Source organism: Urocampus carinirostris, chromosome 2 (genome assembly GCF_059441175.1).
Source record: "Urocampus carinirostris isolate Australia breed hairy pipefish chromosome 2, RoL_Ucar_1.0, whole genome shotgun sequence".
Classification (NCBI taxonomy): Eukaryota; Metazoa; Chordata; class Actinopteri; order Syngnathiformes; family Syngnathidae; genus Urocampus; species Urocampus carinirostris.
Genome location: NC_142350.1, coordinates 31,671,958 through 31,693,056, shown reverse-complemented (window position 1 = coordinate 31,693,056; position 21,099 = coordinate 31,671,958). Strand labels below are relative to the sequence as shown.

At 39.5% G+C, this 21,099-nt stretch overlaps 1 pseudogene; it reads right to left on the bottom strand.

The window, feature by feature from the left end:
- Positions 1-20,092: 20,092 nt before the first annotated feature.
- LOC148371652 (U2 spliceosomal RNA) lies at positions 20,093-20,239 on the bottom strand (annotated as a pseudogene).
- Positions 20,240-21,099: the final 860 nt, after the last annotated feature.

The following is a 21,099-nucleotide window of genomic DNA, read 5'->3' as shown; positions in this document are numbered from 1 at the left end:
AGCCACTCCATCCAATCTCGACGACTATTGGGGAAACGCAAGAGAAGAATTTCCCCGATAAAGCTGTCTAATGAACATACAAGAACTTTGGTAAGTTAAGCATCAAAACATCGAAAGCTGTTTGAACTTTGACCCCCCCTGCATTAGTGCCGAGTCCTTATCAGGCCACTCGAGCGGAGAGATTAGCCACTTCCTAATGAAGTGGTGAAATCGTAAAGGTCTTACTCCGAGGCAGAGTGGATTGCTTCCAACATTTTTCACCCTGTTATCTCTCATACCCAGATTGCTTCTAAAAAGAAGGTGAGGGCTTTTCTCCTATTAGATTCCGGTCGCAAATATGACATCGGATCCGGGCACAAACTTAAACTACTAAATCTGGACCCTCGATAGTTCTTACTTTTTGACATGGCCCAATGCCGTAAAACAGTGGTCCCCAACCTTTTTTGTACCACGGACTTTATTATTGTTGGACAATATTCTGGCGGCCCTGCCCATTAATAACAGTAGAAGTAAGATCTGGCCTAAAAATCCAGCCCAAACTGGCCCGCAGGTACAAAAGCCTGAACCAACCCGAGCCCGACTAATTAACTCTATTTGGGGGCCGAGCCCAAAGCAAACCCGAATTTTCCTAGATTGGCTGATTTCAGGCTTGGGCCTAAGGGCCCGGTCACACAGCCGTTTGCGTCTGTATTGCGGGTAAAATTTTGCGTTTTTTTTTTTTTGCCCGTGGTTGCCCGCGATAGAAAATGCGCAAAATTGGCCAACCCGCTGTTCATCGGTGGTATGCCCGCAAAACAGACGCCGGTGTGGACCACGGGTATAAAAGCTCCCGAGCCGGTGTTGTGCCCAAATCCGACTCCTACGCAAAATCCCCCCCCCCCCCCCCCCCCCCCCCCCCTCGCGTGAACGCGCATTCTGCTGCGATCGCTTTTGTTGGAAGCGTGCATTGACGTTGGTGACTTTTTCATCCGCGTTAACGAACGCATTTTGTAGAATACGATAGCACTTTATTGTTTAAATAAACGCGTTATATAGACTAGGATCTCCCAATTGTTATAATTAGCTCGCTTTATTGTTTTAATAAGCGTTTTATATAGAATACGATCGCTTTTGTTGGAAGCGCAGCAGAATGCGCGTTCACGCGAGGGGGGGGAGGATTTTATATACGGTGTGCATTACCGTTCGATTACGTTCACAACAAAAACAAAGACGGAATGGTTTAAGTTGTATTACATTCCCAACAAATGCAAGACGAAGTGGTTTTGGTTATATGTTCGCCATTACATTCCCTAAAAGTGATATAAAAGTGAGATAAAACGAGGTAAAAGTGGTTGTAGTAGCGAGGGGATGCAAATCTTGGCAGGGATGCATTTCTCGGCATAACACCGGGCTGTAGAAATCATAACCGCTCAAGACACAGTCCCGTGAAGATCAAGATTTCAAGCTATGGCACCGAAGAAGCCAAAATGTTATTATTGTAATAGTTTTTCATTTTGATTTTATTATCTTGTTATGAAATGAAAAGAAATGTCAAGAAATAAAAATGGATTAAGACGAGGTCACTACGGTGACGGGGATCCATGTCCACCCCTTTCGAGCACAACTGACGTGTGCTCGGCAAATCGCGCTGTATAAACACGGAGAAAGGCGTTTGACCGTCACACGCGTAACACGCTAATTTCACGTAATAACACTGCGATACAGGCGCAGAACATGCTATTACCATGCCCCACCCACGATTACCCGCTGAAATTTCCCGTCCTACCCATGTGTAACCACGCCCTGGCCGCGGCCAGAGCACGTCGTTCCGCGTCATTACCTCGTGTGCCGCCCGCGGTTAACACGTGCTCAAAGTTTTGAGCAGCTCAAAACTTTTTCGCGCGGCCAACCGCGTGTGAATTTCCGACCGCGAGTAAAGCACTGCTGTATCTCGTCTATATGGCGGTCTCAAAGCGTCCAACAGCGTCTGCTTCGCGGCCAGAAATTTCTGGCCGTGATTCAGCCTCGATACGCCCGTGAAAGGCTGTGTACCCGTGCTCTAAAGTATTGAGCAGCGCAAAACTTTTTCGCGCTGCCAACCGCGCGTGAATTTCCAACCGCGTGTTAAGCACTGCTGTATCTCGTCTGTATGGCGATCTCAAAGCGTCCAATAGCGTCCGCCTCACATGCAGAAATTTCTGGCCGTGATTCAGCCGCAAACGGCTGTGTGACCGGGCCCTAAGATGCATCCATACATCCATTATCCGCACCGCTTATCCTCAGTAGGGTCGCGGGGTGCTGGAGCCTGTCCCAGCTATCTTCGGGCAGTGGGCAGGGGACACCCTGAACTGGTTGCCAGCCAGTCGCAGGGCACACAGAGACAGACAATTCGCTCACTCATTCACACCTAGGGACAATTCAGACCAGCCAATTAACCTAACTTGCATGTTTTTGGAATATGGGAGGAAACCGGAGTGCCCGGAGGAAACCCACGCAAACACGAGGAGAACATGCAAACTCCACACAGGAGGTTCGATCTCATGACCTCAGAACTGTGCCGCACACGTGCTAACCACTGTGCTGCTGGGCCCAAGATTTGACCTCTAAATAACAGAAAAGTTTTGTCCAATGCTGAACTACTGCGATATCCATACGGTATGTAGAGATGTAAGCATAAGTAACTATACTGTTGCTTTAATATGATCTAAAGCATCGTTTCTCAACTGGTGGGTCAAGACCACTTTTTGGGTCCTGACCCATCGGTTGTTTTTTTCAGCAATTACTAAAATCACTTTTCCTCCTCACAAATAAAATGTGAAAATTCTGTTTTACCTTTGGCCCGGTTTGGCTTGGGATGGATTTTTAAGGCTGGATCTTAAGTCCGTCCAATCAGCAAGTCAGGAGGGAGCACATCTCATTTTGTTGTGATTTTTGTTGGTCAACCCATAATAATGGATCCCAAGAAAGTTCATGATAAGGGTAAGGAAAAGTTGAAAACTGACAACAACAATCGAGTTGAAGAAGGAAATGATTGCTAAAAACGAGTGCCTGTCATAGAATTACTGCTAGGAGGTACAGTAAATGGTTCAAAAATATTATACTGATAGATTTTTACTGGTTTATTATATCTGTTATCTACATAATTAGATGATCATTGTTGTTTAGGTACACACTTGAATCAATGGTGTGCATTTGTTTCAGTAGTTGGTCAGCGATATTTTTCAACTGATTAGTCATTGTTCGAACATGGTAAAACATTTGAAACGTAAAACTTTGTGTGTATTGCGTACCAAAACTTTGAATTCTTTTGTGTGTACAAATAAATGTGTGTTATAATAATCCCTTGGTTATCGTGGTTTGTGAGGACCATAACCCCCTGCAAAAAGTGAAAATCCGTAGCGTTGCAACTTCTTGGCACCTTCATAAAAGACTTGAACGGTCCAACTTATCTCAAGATGATGTCCTTCCCGACTGAGAGTATACGACTGTAACAAAATAACAACTGTAGCTCTACAAATAAAAACACAGAATTGCAGTTGAATGAATTTTTTTTATTGTTATACTAAAGTACAATGAAATTGGAGGGCTTCTCCTCAGCGTGAGATAGCGATTTAGAGAGCGGCTGGCTAGCTGCACACAAGTATCTTTGAGTCGAGCCAAGTCTATGCGATGATTAAAATAGAACTGTACTGAATATAGTCGTTTCAAAGGACGTGTAGCGCTAGGTCATCCGTTCCATGGGTATTAAATCTGGAGTTGGTGAGATACAGGCTCGTAACGGGTAGCTTAAGAGAGTTGCTAGCCTAGTCTTAGCATTAGTCTGGACATGCAGCATAACTATTTCTTTCAATTCCGACGCCGCGTCAATCGCATCCCGAACTCAATAACAATTGGTGGAGCACCTGCTGGTGATCACCATTTCTTTGCGCTCTTTTGGCTTTCCTCAAAGTCACATTCAATTGATACATTTCTTTTCAACGTAACGATGCCCTAAAAACTATGTGCCGCCATCCTCCGCAGTTTGTTTGGGTGGTCACTTGTGCGTCCACCCCCACGCACACCCAACACACAAAGCCCTCTCTAACCTGCACCGGTGATAGCATTTACTGTCTGCTGTCTGCTGCAGAGCACAAGACGTCGACATCAATGACATTAAAGACAATTCAAAATCTGCAAAGCAGTGAACCAGCGATAACCAAGCATGAAGTAGCGAGGGCTGTTCGAGTACGTATGGTCAAAAATAAGCCCATTATTTTTGTAAAGTACAGTAAGTTTAATTTTTTCTTGTGCTGCCCGGTACCGTTCCGCAGCTCAATGGTTGCTGACCACTGCCATGAATGATACCTTGCGATTTCGTCAATCAGGATGCGGCAGACGACTCATAAATCATACATGACAACCCTCCCGAACCCGCCGAGGTCAGACACGCATTGCATATTCAAAAACATCCATTAAGACCCCCCTCATTTATTCCCTTGTTCCTTTTTCTACCAGTATCGATACATACAGACATTTCATCAGAAGTCATCAGACAAACAGAAGCGATTGTGATTATGCAAATGTGGGGATTATGGGGGTGATGATCTGTGTGCATAATGAATTTGTCTTTTTTTAAACGGTCATCAAGTTTACTACTGTTTACATTTGTATCATTGTTGGCAGACATGAGAGAGCAGTGATGATATCCTTGACTGATCTGCTCTCCTCATTAATACAGACATGAGGCTATCTAATTTAAGTCAGATACGAGTAGTTTTAAGGGCACTGGTAGTCCAGGCCACATCGGTGTACCGTACTTTCACGACTATAAGTTAGACATACATTATTAGATTTTCTTTAAACTGTGTGACATGCCATGAAATGTCATGTCATGTTTACTTGTATACAGAGGTGGGCAGTAACAGAGTACATTTACTCGAGTAAGTTTTGTGAAACTTTGTATTTCTGGGAGTATTTTTAAATCCCTATACCCTTACTTTCACCTGAGTGAATTTGTGAAGAAAAAAACAGTACTTTTACTCTGCTACATTAGGCAACATTAAAGTCGTTATTTCATTACTTAATAAATCCCCTCTATGTAAGTACGCGTCTGGTCTGTCTCTGCTAAGGTGCCTTTATCTTGACGCAGAACTCCGCAGGCTCTACCATAGCAGCCTCGTCAGTGACCATATTCAACTTCAGCGGGGGGAATTGTTTACGGATGAAACAAATTTAAAATGTCGCTTAGCAATACCGACTATGAAAACACAGAAAAGGAAGCACACCTCTGGCTTCACATCAAAATCATAGTCCCCCAGCTACAATATGGCTTTGAATGTGATCCTTGGTGTTACATGTGCTTAATTTATTTATTTGATTTATATTTTTTTTATTTTATTGTTTATTAAAGAACTTGAATTTACGTTGATTATTTTGATCTGATTTTAAATTTAATGTATTTTTGTTTATTGGATGGACATTCATAATTTGATGATCTGATTGGTAGTTTTATAAAAAATCATTAAATACGACATTGCTATATTTACTCTGTACTTGAGTCAATTTTTTTACCAAGTACTTTTTTACTTTTACTCAAGTATTTGGATAACTACTTTTACTTCTACTTGAGTAATATTATTCTGAAGTAACAACACTTTGACCTGAGTAAAATCTTTGGCTACTCTACCCACCTCTGCAAGTATAGCCCTTAATCACAGAGCATCTCAAAGCGTTGTATCTTTGTCGTTTTTGTAAGAATGATGGAGTAGAGGACATTGTGAGAATGTAAAAGAGGGAAATGTGGGCGTTGCTTGTAAAAGAAGGTAGGTTTTTGCAATATGCATTTTTATTTCCAGACATGGCCTTTGCTGTTGAACTGTGACTCTAAGCGTGCTCATCTCAACCCTTCGCAGACCTGATGGCTTTCGCGAGCGTCACCTGTGACGAACGGCATTTTGCTTTTGACAGCTGGTTCCACACTAGAAAATGCAGGCGTTGCAATTAACTTGAACAGTATATTTTGCATTTCCATGGTGTCTTCTTTTAGTGTGTATTATCTCAAGTACAGATCTGCAGATATGTTTCAAAGGTGTGGTGCGTCAGTTGGGATGTCATTAGAAAAGTTGAAAGTAGAATGTTTTCTTTATAAAGTGTAAGTTACTGTTGCCCTACTGAGTTTTAAGAGCACCTCATTTTTTATTCCTGGCTTTGCCTATCTGATTATGTCTTACTTTTAGCAAAGCTTGTCAAAACACTATTATTAAGTTTGCTGACGATACCACCTTGATCGGCCTCATCTCTGAAGGGGACGAGGCGGCATACAGGGATGAGGTTGAGTCACTTTCAACGTGGTGCTCGGAAAACCACCTCATATTGAACACAACAAAAACAAAAGAACTGATTCTGGATTTCAGAAGGAATGGCAGGAATCCAGCACCACTCATCATAAAAGGAGACTGCGTAGAGAGAGTCCACTCGTTCAAATTTCTGGGCGTGCACATCTCCGACGACCTCTCCTGGTCTGCAAACACCAGAGCGGTGGTAGGGAAGGCCCAGCAGCGACTGCACTTCCTGAGATTGCTCAGGAAAAATAACCTAAAACAGCAGCTGCAGGTGTCTTTCTACAAAGCCACAGTGGAGAGCATCCTAACATACTGCATCACGGTGTGGTATGCGGGGTGCACAGCAGCAGACAGGAAAAAGCTCCAGAGGATCATAAAAACAGCCCAGAGAATCGTCGGCTGCTCTCTGCCCAGTCTGGAGGACATTGCCTGCTCTCGCTACCTCAGCAGAGCAGAAAACATCGTCAAGGACTTTTCTCACCCCGGCCACCATCTCTTCGACCTGCTGCCTTCCGGCAAGCGCTACAGGTCACACAAAGCAAAAACGAACAGACTCAGAGACAGTTTCTTCCCCACAGCCATTACCACCCTAAACAGACACCGCACAAACAACTGAAAACTGTTGCAAAAAAAAAAAAAAAAAAATACCTCACACGTATGTAAAATGGTACTCACGTACATGCTGTCTGCACTATGTTTGTTCACTGCTCAACAGACACCGCACAAAAACTGAAAACTCGTGCCAACACTACCTCATACGAATATAATGTTACTCAAGTCTTGTTCTTGCACATGTCGACTGCACTACGTTTAATGCTCAAATTGCACAATGTCTGACCATTTCCTTTTTTTGCACTATGATGTCTATGCTTGCACCAATGTATATGCGGACTATTTTTGCACCATGATGACTTTGCACCAAATGCAATATTGCACAACCGTTACGATACAACGTTACCACGACAACCCTGTATGTAACATCCCACATGCTGACATTGTTGTGTAAATACCATGTAAATTATAACTATAGCCTTATTCCCCTTGTTTTATAACATTATCTTCTCTGTTCCTTTATCTTCTTGCTCATACCCTCACTATGTGTAAAACTGGAGTGTCATGCCCAATTTCGTTGTCACAATGTGTTAGCCCATTTGTAACAATGACAATAAAGGTATATTCTATTCTATTCTATTCTATTCTATTCTATTCTATTCAAAACAGAACATATTAGGTAGGAGGAATGGAGGGACAGAGAGGGGGATGGATAGTGATGTTATGCTCGTCTCGCTGAGTTTTTCTGTTTCTATTTGTTAGTGTATAATGACAATGGTGAAAGCAAGCAAAAAGCTGTTACAAGTACAGTCCAAAGGCCAACTTAAATCCCAATAATGATAAAAAATGGTCATTTGAGTCTGCACTTTGCAATAGTATGTTGTCTGTGAACCCCTTTGAGACTCCTGACTTGACTTGACTTGATTTGATCACGTCCAAGATATGCGCGTACTTGCAAGCGCATCATAAGGAGCTTGAGAGAGGCTGCGATAATAACAAAACACAGGAGATGGAAGCCACAAGTAAAGAAGTTCCAAATTCCATAGAGCTCCTTTGATAAAGCCCCGAGACCACGAAAATACGCCATGCATTCAATGTTGCCATATTGAATGGTCGCGTTATTACACATGATCAGCACAACTTGATCTCTGAAAATGGCATCTGGTTTGCGTAGAATAGCAACTTCTTTCAATCTTAAGAAGTGTCTGGTGAAAAAAATCACATTTTAAAAGCAAAAAAGGCTTCAACCTACAGCTGCAAAGGGGATTAGAATGTTTTAAACTTATGTTCATTTTATTTTTCTAAACTTATTGTCAAGCCTTGTTATTTAAACCTTTTCATACATTTGGACTATCAAAAGCAAAAAGGACAATACCATCGTAACAGTGGTCAAATCTATAAAGACACATCTTGAACATCTTTAACCAGAACACCCAACATTTCACCCGCACCGTTTTTCCATCTAGATACAAACCATATAAGCTTAAGATCACTCTTAGACTGTGACCTGTCCAGGTCATAGCACGCGTCAATAATAAAATTATTAAAATCTAGTTTTACAGTGTTCAAAATCAATTTCCTGGGTAATTTGGCATAATTGTAAATGGCAAATCATCCCAAGAACCAAGAAGAGAACCAGAGGTTCCAGTGCGTTCTTCATTCGGGCCCCGGTGTTGTGGAATACTCTGCCCCCTGAGATTCGGTCTGCAACCTCAGTGGAACTGTTTAAATCTGGGCTCAAAACACACCTATATTCGATAGCTTATGAATGACCTATATTTCATGTTGACAATGTCTGTGTGTTGTTTGTTATTGCAACATTCATTGCAGCCTGGTCATCCTGGAAGGGGGATTACCTCATGTGCGTTCCATCCTCAAGGTTTCTTCATTTTCCTCATGTTGAGTTTTTTGAGTTGTTCCTTGGCCTCATGTAGGTTTTAGATCAGGGGAGTGTGTGATACTGGTCTGTAGTTTGCAATAATCTGAGGTCTGTGCAGCCCTTTGGGACTCCTTGTGATTAAGAGCTTTACAAATAAACATGACTTGACTTAAATGTTCTGTATTTATATAGCACTTTTCAGTGAAGCCCTCCCAGAGTGTTTTATAATGCACTTCCCACATACAGTACCTATTCACACACATGCTCACACTCAGATTGCGACAATAGCAATGCAAGTCGCCTACCTGTTTATCTGGGGCATCAGGGGATCAGTGTGTTGCCCAAGGGCTCTTCGACGGACAAAAATTAAAGTTAAACATACAAAAACCAATGAAGGAAGATTTCTTCATACTTTGACCCTATCGAGGGACCAACGTGTGTGCCAAATATATATAAAACAAATGCAATAAAAGGTTGGACTCTATCTGCAGGTACTCATAGACAAATGTTATATTAGTGTATTATTATTCTATTAGGTCTTGATGACTTAATTTCTCATATTGTTTAAAGAGATAATTACATGGTTTTAATACTTTAAATTTGTGAATTTAAATGAATTAGTGCTTGTCATGTTTGCGTTTTCATAACACAGCCCTAAAAAGAGCTTTTTGGTGGGATTCTACAATCAGGAAGCTGGGCTACCACCAAGAGATATGGAGAGGAACAACTTCCCCTCAAGAGCGTACTGTAGCGTAATCAAATACTGTATACAGTGCCTTTTTTCTGTCATGTTATTTTGTTTTAACTTTTTTTTTACGGTAATAACGAGATAAAGGTAACGGCAACGTCTGTGGATCAAATTAATTGATTACCAATGAGTTTGCAATGTTTTGTTTTGTATGTTTTATAACATCAAGTTTGACTAATTTGTCTTGCCAAACAGCTCAGGAAGCATCAGGCCTATATAAAATCTCAGTATTATTTTTCAATTGAAGACCTTTAGAATACAATCCCACAACTTAAAGTCAGTGAAGTACGCTATGTGGATGGGTTGAAATAATACATACAGTAATACTCTCTTAAACCCCTTAAAAAGAATAACTTTTGGGTAAATAGGGCACTTTATAATAAAATGACAGTGATTCCATTCTGAGGAACTTTCTTTGTTTTGAAAAACGAAAAAAAAAATCACTGCAAGCCAGGTCTTATTGTGAAAAAAAAAATGATGAAGCAAGCATGTTAAGCTGAAAACCTTTTTAATGTACCCTTTTACCTATTCCTCCTTTTTAGTATAATGTGGATTGCGTGTGATGCATTATTCACAAATGAAGAGCCCGAAATTCCCGTTTCCACCCAAAAACGAGCTTTTCAAAGCGACGGGCGGAGCGAGACGACAAGAAGTGTTGTCAGCTTTGGCCAGTGTACAACATGCATCTGGATCCCTGTAATAGCACTCCTTACGCTGACACGTGTTAATAATTGATTGTTAAGTGATAAGTCTCACTCAAGCATGAGAAAACGCCAAGACCAACCCAGAAATAAATCACAGAGTAATTCATAAGCTCGTGTTGGATTGGTGTGGTCGTCTCTCCGCCTTCTACATTATTCATCCTACAGCTTGATATTCCCAATGCTATAATGATCTTTTCTTTTTGGGTTTTTATTGAGAGTTTCATTTTTTATTTTGACTTAGGTGAGTGCCTTGTGATTTCATTGTTGTGTATTGAAATTCTAGTATTCATCATTAGGTGTGGCCATTACATTTTAGTATTTGGTACAATCCAAGTAAATACAGGGTAGTATTGATCGATACCAATATTTTTTGCACGGAGATGTCATGATCGTTTAACAATTGAACCCTTCCATCCTTCAGTAAGTTTAAAATTATGATAAACAAAGCAGAGAGATTTTAAGTATTACATTCTTTTCATTTTTTTCTCAAACAACTACAACGCAAACTTTAACAGTAAAAAATACATATCTAAATATTTCTACTACAACTGTCAGAAAATAAGCCAAGAGAGGCAAAGCAAAAAAAAATAAAAGCACCTACGTAAATAAATTACAAATACTGTATAACAATGTCAACAAGACAAAATAAACCTTCCAATGCATACAATTTCAAGGAGAATCTCAATAGTACAAATAAAGAAACGATTATTTCTCCTCACCAGCCTTTGGGACTGTGCTATTTGCACAGAAAAGCAGAAATTTGAGGAAATTGCATGGAATATCATATCAAACATCGTAAGTCAAGTATTGATCCATCAAAGAACTTGCTTATTATCGATAACATAGATATTTGGATCGATCTGCCCAACCCTACTCATCACACTTGCTGAATCTAGATCAAGCGTGGGCAAATATTTTGAGTCGCGGGCCGCATTAGGTTGAAGAATTTGGCAAGAGGGCCGGAAAGAAAAACAAATCAAGATTTTATATTAGGGTATCCACCGATACAGTCTCGAATCTGATACTGCAGCAATACATGACGGGAAATAGTATTGTAGGCCTATTTTGTCGCTGCCATTTCAAAAGACAATAGTTTTTTCTTTTTGCATTTTTTGCACATTCCATTTAGGGAAAAAAATTAGCAGCGACGATATGCATTCATTGCGAAACTAACATGTAGATATTTACAAGTAAATGTTTTACATTCAGAATATATCGACATAAGAAAAAAAACACCAATATCCTACTGAAGCAGTCTTAACTCAAAATACACAAATAATGTGTTAAAGTCATATGTTTCGAATAACTGCAAGCATACTTGTTAACATGGAGAGGATGGATGAGGAGCGAATGTTGAAGAGGATCTACAGAGCAGAAGTCAATGGAAGGAGACCAAGAGGAAGGCGATTGACGTGGGTGGATGGTGGTATGAGTGCACTGCAGGAAAGAGGTCTAAATATAATGGAAGCTAGAGCTCTTGTTGGTGATAGGAAGGAGTGGAGAGGTGTTGTGAAAGGATAGTGGGACTGTGGACGCGTTCTTAAGGATGGGCTTGGCACCCGTATGATGCAGCAGGGGTAAAGCAGTGAAAGCTGTCGGGCCCTGCTGTTAAACAAAAGAGTGTGTCACCCTGACCCGAGTGACACGGCCGCTTTCTGGTGTCCCATTTCATCTGGAGGCACGAAAGCATGACCAACTTAGGTGCCAAGGTGCCTAACTTGTTCGGGTGTTTGGGCAATTGGGTTGGCCATGGTCCAAACATTTTTGAGTGTGTTTTTTGCTATTTTTTTCCCTTTTATTTTCTTTGTTATTGTATGTGTTTGTCTTGCTGTCGGTCACCCCTCTTGAGGGATATGACCAAGGTAGATAGATAGATAGATAGATAGATAGATAGATAGATAGATAGATAGATAGATAGATAGATAGATAGATAGATAGATAGATAGATAGATAGATAGATAGATAGATAGATAGATAGATAGATAGATAGATAGATAGATAGATAGATAGATAGATAGATAGATAGATAGATAGATAGATAGATAGATAGATAGATAGATAGATAGATAGATAGATAGATAGATAGATAGATAGATAGATAGAATACTTGTTAAATACGGTATAAGCAAAGATTAACACAGTCTATTTTTCTTTGTATGCAGCCAGGTGGTTTCCGACCACTGATTTAAGTGACATTGTGGGTAGCATAGGACCCAAAGCCTGATGGGTAGCATGTGGCCCGCAGGCTGCAGTTTGCCCACCCCTAACCTAGATTGGTGTGGAGCTATCTCTCCTCGTCATTAGGTTTTAATGAGTGATGCCTTAGTATGATTCACAAAAGACCCAATTGCCTCAGAAGACTAAGATAGAGTAGGGAAGCATTTTTCCCCTTTTGCGGCAGTACGACCACACTCTCACTGTCTCCCTCTAGAGAATTTAACAGATAGCCCTGCAAGAGGCTCTCGTAAGGCCGAAACTGAGGAGCCTTAAGTGTTTTATACGAATTCAATACGGCGGTTAAAAATACCAGAGGGAATATCACATTCATATCTCTGTCGCTCGCTTCACTTAATACTGGGACGGTTGGTCGGGAGAGTGGAACGCAGAGGAGAGGAAGCCTGCTCATTTGGACTTCCATCCATATTTGCTGAAAGGGGAATAGGGGGGGTTCATTCCTGATGCAGCTGTTGGAAAACTGCCTTTGACATCGGCTCTCTGCATAATGAAAGCAAACACAATTATGTTAGCACCAGTTTAAGTCAGCGAGCAACTTGTAGTGCGCAGGAAAAAGATCCACATTGTGGCTGCTAGACACAATTAGGAAACTTTGGATTTGAAATGAATTGAATGAATTGTTTTTTTTTGTAATTGATATCAATGTTGTTAACCATTGTATGCGATGAGATCGGACATGGCACTCCAGGGTGAACATGTTATAAAGACTTTAAAGAGAAAAAAAAGACAAACAAATATTTACAACATAGAGCATGGAGACTGACCTAAGTTATAATAATAGTGCAATGTTTGTGAAATAAATAGTGCATTGTAGCAATAGTGCAATGAAAGGTAGTGCGATAACGTTTACCAGCGGCAACAACATCAAAAAAGCAAGTCACAAGGTGGCTATCAATGTGTACAACAGTATGGGGTTATCATTGACAATAGAGACAATTCAAATTCTATAGGCAGTTAAATCAGCCCTCTGGCTGTAAAAGTTTACTTTTTTACAAATAGTGGTGGGGATAATTCATTTTTTTAAGTTAAAAAATAATGAATAGAGTGCCTTCGTGTAGGTTTTAGATAGGGGGATGTGTAGTGATAGTAGTTTCATGTTGATGGTCTGTGCAGTCCTTTGAGACTCTTTGTGATTAAGGCAGGCATGCCAGATACAGGCCCTGATCACATTTTTACCCGGCCACTCTCTTTCACAAAAATAATATGTGGTTCGCTGGTAATGTTGACCGCATTAAAAATACAATTGCACGAAGCACTAGGAGTCTCAAAGGGCTACACAGACCACAGATATTTGCAAACCACAGGCTATTATTACACCATACCCTGATCTAAAACATACAAAAGGGCAAAGAAAAACTCGAAAACCTCAATTACTCAAGTTACATTCTGTCCCAACATCATTTTTCTAATCAGAAAAAATCATCAGTCACTCCCCTTTTCCCCAGTTTGGGACATATTCCCATCCATCTTGCCACTGTTTTGCTTCATTGGCAGACAGACAAATGCCTGAGTGTAAGTTTTATCATGTATCTGCACCCTCCCTGGCAATTAAACACAAGAAAATAATGTAATTGCCCAGCGAGCATTGTACTATGCTTTGGCGTATTCATTCTATTAGCCGTCATCCCAAATCCGCCCATTGTGCAAGCCGAGTTTCTCTTATCGGCTACGGGATCCTGACATTGAGGAGAAAATGAGCATTCCCGTCTCTTCTTCAACAATCTCATCATGAAACAAAAGATGCTCTGCCTTTTTTTCCTCTCTTTTCTTTCGCTGGCTTGCATCTCCTCCTCCCAGCCGCCGGTCTCCTTTCTGGCTTCTCCTCAGCTGCGTTTGGCGTCTCTCCAGTCTCACTTAAGCCCATTAGCTCTATTACTGAAATTATTTTCCTCTGCGGCTATGTCTTTGTGCACAGGGAGTGAATTTCACAGTTATCAGAAGCTGTGGAGAATAAGGGGGGATTACTGTGAGTCACTCCAGTGTGTGTATGTGTGGTAGAGAGAAAGCGAGTGAAACTACACAAGTGAGTGAGCGAGTTTAGAAGAAATGATGTTCTTCTGGTGCTCTGCAGTGTCTCCTTAATTAACGTTTCTATATCCTGCAGGGCCACTGAAAACAGGATGAATAGATTGTGCATTGACCTCATTGTGCCGTTTGAGGGCAGTGCAGTCACAGTATTTCTGCGGCATATAGTGATTTAACAATGAGAGAATACATTTGCATTGAATAGCTCTTCGAAATCATGGGCCATACAATTTAGATTTTAATGTGTTCATGTTCTCCTTGTATTTTAAATCAATCAGTAGTGGTTTTAAAATAAAAATTTTATATTGTGATTTAAAACATGAAAAAGACTAGAAGCAATTTTTTCATTTACCTGACTTTTGCCCTTCCTCCTTTCGTCATATTCAACACAAAAAAACTATGTAAATATACAAATGTTTAAAAACCTCTAGCATTGTATTTACTTCTCTTTTTTATTTCAATGTAAATGTCTATTTCGATTTTTTTTTCAAAACCTCTATAAAAAATAAAAGCAATCTAAAAAAATGCAAAATCAATATTAAATAGTTAAAGTGTTGGTAAGTGTAAATGATTTAGTGGCCGTTTTTTATTTTTTTTTAGTTTTCCCCCTTTTAGTGACAAGTACACTATTTACATTGCACAACTGCATAGTGTAGTCAAGTCAAGACAAGTCATGTTGATTTCTCATCTCATCTCATCAGCCGTACCGCTTATCCTCATTAGGGTCGCGGGGGGGCTGGAGCCCATCCCAGCCATCTCCGGGCAGTGGGCAGGGGACACCCTGAACTGGTTGCCAGCCAATCGCAGGGCACACAGGGACAGACAACTCATTCGCTCATTCACACCTAGGGACAATTTGGACCGGCCAATTCACCTGAAATGCATGGTTTTTTGGAACGTGGGAGGAAACCGGAGTGCCCGGAGGAAACCCACGCAAGCACGGGGAGAACATACAAACTCCGCACAGGAAGTCTGGAGCTGGATTTGAACCCACGACAGGTTCCCATGACATGAACTGTGCCGCACAAGCGCTAACCACTGCGCCGCCGTGATTTGTATAGCCCTTAATTACAAAGAGTCTCAAAGGGCTGCACAGTCTGTGAGTGAATATTTCTCTTTTGATTATACATTGTAATTTTAAATCGTCAATACCTGATTTTAGAATAGAAAGATGTTATATGATGATTAGAAATATAACAGAATCGCTATCGGGAATTCAGGTTGTTTTTTTTTTCATCTGACTTACGAGCCCCTTTCGAATTTTTTTTAATTGTCATTTTCAACAACAATCTTCTCCATACAAAAAAACCTCTGTAAATATAGAAATAGAAATATTCACAAAACTTTTGCTAGATTTATTTGCTTTGTTTCTTTGATATCTTTTTAGAATTAATTACAATATTTATTTTTGACTGTTGTGTTTTTCCGTCTTCCAAAATCACTACCACAAAATGCAATAAACAATGTTATCAATTTTTATGCTGGTATCTGCAATTGTTTTAATGGCATATACACACATATACACACACACACACATACATATATATATATATATATATATATATATATATATATATATATATATATATATATATATATATATATATATATATATATATATATCCATCTATTATATGCACCGCTTATCCTCAGTAGGGTCGCAGGGGTGCTGGAGCCCATCCCAGCCATCTTCGGGCAGTGGGCAGGGGACACCCTGAACTGGTTGCCAGCCAGTCGCAGGGCACACAGAGACAGACAACAATTCACTCGCTCATTCACACCTAGGGACAATTCAGACCAGCCAATTAACCTAACTTGCATGTTTTTGGAATGTGGGAGGAAACCAGAGTGCCCGGAGGAAACCCACGCAAGCACTGGAGAACAAACTCAGCACAGGTTGGTAGCTGGGTTTGAACCCATGACCTCAGAACTGTGCCCCACACCGCCGTTCTGCCCTGTATATATATATATATATATATATATATATATATATATATATATATATATATATATATATATATATATATATATATATATATATATATATATATATATATATATATATATATATATATATATATATATATATATATATATATATATATATATATATATATATATATATATATATGTATTCCAGATTTTATATTCTATATATTATCAGTTTATATATGCCATTCAAAACAAATTGATGCTATATAATGATTAGAAACACAAATCACTTCAAACAATGTTGTTTTACTCCCTTCTCATTTTTCTCATTTTCAACAAAGATCATCACCTCAGTACACAAATTAAGTTATGTGAATATAAAAAAAAATCACAAACTATTTGACATTATTTAGATTATTCATTTGATTGTCTTTTTGTTTTGTTTTCAAAAAATCTCAGAAAAAAACTAAAAAGAAAGAAATCCAATAAAATGCAAAAGAAATGTTATATTTAAAATGCTGTCAACTGTAATTGTTTTTAAGACAGATATTCTTTTTATTTTTGAATTTTTGTTGCATGTACAGTGTTTAATTTTTTTACTTATGTATTAGCCGCTGCTTCTATGATCTCTTTGTTTTGATGACAACCGTTGTGTTTCAGATGCCTGAAATCATTTGTCAAAATTTGTCATTATTTTACTACACTCCCTCCATTTTTTTCTTATTTCATTATCCTTTTTGTCTTAAATACTTTTCCGCTCAATAGTCCAAATATTCTTGTAAAATGTAAACTAGGACAAATGTATTTATTGTTTTTGTGGCCTATCCATCCCGATTTAACTCTTTAAAGTCTCTATATTACATGATTTACCCTGGTGGTACCATGTCTAATCTTGCATACAATTGTCCATGACGTCAGGTCGTTGAAGTTTCCTTTAATCCTCGAGGAAAGACAAAAGTGAATGCAATTTGGTCAATCAACACGGCAGGCACCAATGACAACAACACAAAAAGACACGTCTGTATTGCAATCTGGCACTATTCTCCACAGTATGGTTGCCCTGGCCATGTTGTCCAGATATATAGGGCTAACATTTTACGCAATGCAGCAGTCTTTCACGTTTTCTTTCAGTGCAGTAGGAAATATGTGTTTATCTTTGTAAACGCCATCACATAATCATAGAGCATTGGCATTCTTCAGCAAAAGACGTCGACGCAAAATTCCAGACATGGTGCATGCCGGGCTTAAAATGTGAGAAATGGAAACCTAATTATTATGGCAGTGTAAGCATACGGCTTTAAATCCAGTTTGGCTCATACAAAGACAACGTTAAGTTTCACTGTAGTTCGGAATTTGCAGTACTTTTGCCGTAAGTTAAACATCACCCTCTGTCGCCTCGTGTTTGAGCACACTGTATCTTTGTATTTGTTTTGAATATTACCCCAACACAGACCCACACATCTACACACATACACCTCTTCCTCTCTCTCCTTACATGGATCTGCCTCTTGTTTCCTGTGACAGGGGAAGTGGCAGCTCTCGGTAACCCTTGGCCCTGTGCTAGTCACTTAGGCAGATACGCGGGACGTTGAGAACTTTGTCCGAGGGCAACAAGGACTTGGGCAAGGCCGCCGCTAATCAGACAGAGGAGAAAAACAAAGGATGAAGCCATTGTTTTTGTTACTTGGGAATGTAGTAGCTGTGCCTTTGTTCTAGTTTTATTTAATCTGGGTAGTAATTAACACTAAACAGAAGTCAAATGACGGCAGTTGTCTCTAACAACTACTGATTAGAGGGTCAAATAATTACTTCTACCTAATCAACTAATTTATTTTTCCACATTTCCTGAAAATGTGCTTTAGGAAACGAATCTAATAATATGTATTTTAAACTAACAAACTACTAATTTGGGGGACTGTAAGAACAAAAAAATGCTCCATATGTTTTATGGGTCTCTTCTAGATTTTTGTATTTACTTTTCTATTTTTGTTTTTATCCAGAAATACATTGTTTGAATGATACAGCAATACGAGATCCTCCTATCCTTATCCTTATCATACCGCTTATCCTCATCAGGGTCGCGGGGGGGCTGGAGCCCATCCCAGCCATCTCCGGGCAGTGGGCAGGGGACACCCTGAACTGGTTGCCAGCCAATCGCAGGGCACACAGGGACAGACAACTCATTCGCTCATTCACACCTAGGGACAATTTGGACCGGCCAATTCACCTGAAATGCATGTTTTTGGAACGTGGGAGGAAACCGGAGTGCCCGGAGGAAACCCACGCAAGCACGGGGAGAACATACAAACTCCGCACAGGAAGTCTGGAGCTGGATTTGAACCCACAACAGGTTCCCATGACATGAACTGTGCCGCACAAGCGCTAACCACTGCGCCGCCGTGCTGCCCGCAATACGAGATATTGATTCATTTTTGTTGTACCCAATGTGTTTAAACACAGACTGACTGTGTTCATCAAATTTTAAAGTCTATTCACTTGTAAAATATACAACCGAGGGATTGTTTACATCCAAAGGCAAAAAATACCAAATAAAGGTAATTACACAAATTATATGTATTCCTGGAATGTATTTAATGATGTAAGATTATTGTAATTGTTTTGGAGTTTAATTTGGAATGTACAATTTTTGAAGATAGGATATTTTCCCATTTCTATGTATCTTCAAATCCAAAACATTGGGTGATTTACAAAATCTGATGATCCTTAACCTTTAAATAACAGTATGTTTGTAAAACATATCACCAAATCAGAGGATTTTAATAAAAATAAATTAAAAATAAAAACTACGCGTTGATGATAATTTTTGGGGGGCAGTATTATACATGAGTGTGTGCCATTAAACGTATCGTGCATGATACATTTCTTTAAATATTAGGTATATGGATTTAAAGGGTCTATCTAATAATGACCTGGAATGAACACCTAACAAATATACAACAATTGATTTATTCCATTTTTAAATGCATGTTATCAAGTAATAAATATATGTATGGCAGTAACTTTCATATCATAATGAATGTCCGTCCATAAAATAATATCCCCACAAATTGGGGGATCACATTATACACAACAACAGAGAATAAGAGGGCTTTAGCAGTGCCGTGTTATACATTGGTTCAAGTTATGAACATTATATTTCGGGTTCTTTTCTTTTTCAAAATGTGCAGCACATAATTCCATCCAAAACATTGCTAATAAATTGTAAAATTTAATTGTTAAGAGGTTTGTTATTATATTTATTTTAAAAATAAACCCTTATTAATTGAAACCTTGTCAGCCTATATAATCTACATGTTAATACATTGTATCATAAACATGAAAGAAACACAAATATGGTGAATTTAGGGGCTTGTCTTATTAACAGCTGTACTATTATTAATTAAGGGGATTTTGCGATTATTTTTAAAAATATCTCCTAAATTTGTGTGACGATATTTTTTTTTACAGAATATTCAATGTGGACTTTGTACTTTGATTATTATTTTGTAAACTTTAGTTACTAGTAAGTACTTTTCTAAATGTAAATGGTGTTGGGGTTTTGGGGTTTTTAAGGGTTATTGTTCTGTCTTCTTTATTCATTATCCATTATCCGTTATCGGTCAGTTCATAACACGCTACAAAGCCTAGGAGCCGGGACACTTACTCTCAGCCAAAGGGCCAAGCTAAGGTCCTAGCCTTAAAGCCTTGCTGCGATCATTGCGAATGCACCGTTCCCGGAGGTACTGCAATACCGGGCCGATGCGTGGAGTGAACAGAGCAAGCTCTTATTCCATCTCCCGATTGCAAATATCAAAGATCATGGCTGTGCACCAGTATACAAGATCAGAACCGCCATGATCATGGTATCTCCCCTGCCAGGTACATTTGGGTTCTATTTTGAACCACATCTGTTAATTGAACTACAAAGTGTAAGACAGTATGCATATACCTGTAAATTAGGGTTTAAAGCCCGTATTATACACTACAGTGGAACCTCGCTAATTCGCGGTTCCACTTTTGCAGGTTCAGAGCTTCGCGGGTCTAAAAAATATACCTTACCTTCTTAATAAAGGCATTTATTGACTTAAGCAAGCGCGAGCTTATGTCAACTGAGGACACGTTGTGGGCACTCTTATTGTGAAGGGGAGGGGAAGGCCCTGACACAATGATTAGTCATGGTGAGTTACCGCTTCGCTCACCCCCCCTCCTTCAACTCCTCCCACATCACCCCCTTCTTATGTGGCGCTGTTTATCATGGAGGAACTCGGCGACGCGACGTAAGTATATTCTCTTCTGTCACATTTCATGTAAATTTTGACTTTATTATACCAAAAGCGAGCGGTTTTTTGTACTACCTAAACACGGGTAATTGTGTGTGGTTTCGTGTATTTGTTGTAAAAGCAGTTAAATGCCGCTAGCTAAAGTATGATGTTATTGTCAGAAGGTAGCTCTTTCAATTTCATTAAAATGATTTTTTTTAACTGTTGTTGCCCAAAACGCTTCACAAACACTCATTAAATATCATAGTTTCACTGTTTTTATTTTCAATACGTAACCGGTAGTGTTAACAGGCGAAATAAGCTGCGATGGCTGCATGTGGTTGAGAGCGGTTAATACAATCATACTGAATGGTTCGTAGTGGTTTGGCCTCAGTCCTATTCCGTGTAAATTGATTATGTAAGCCAACTGGCTGCACTTGTGGTTCATGTTTTGGTACATTCAGTT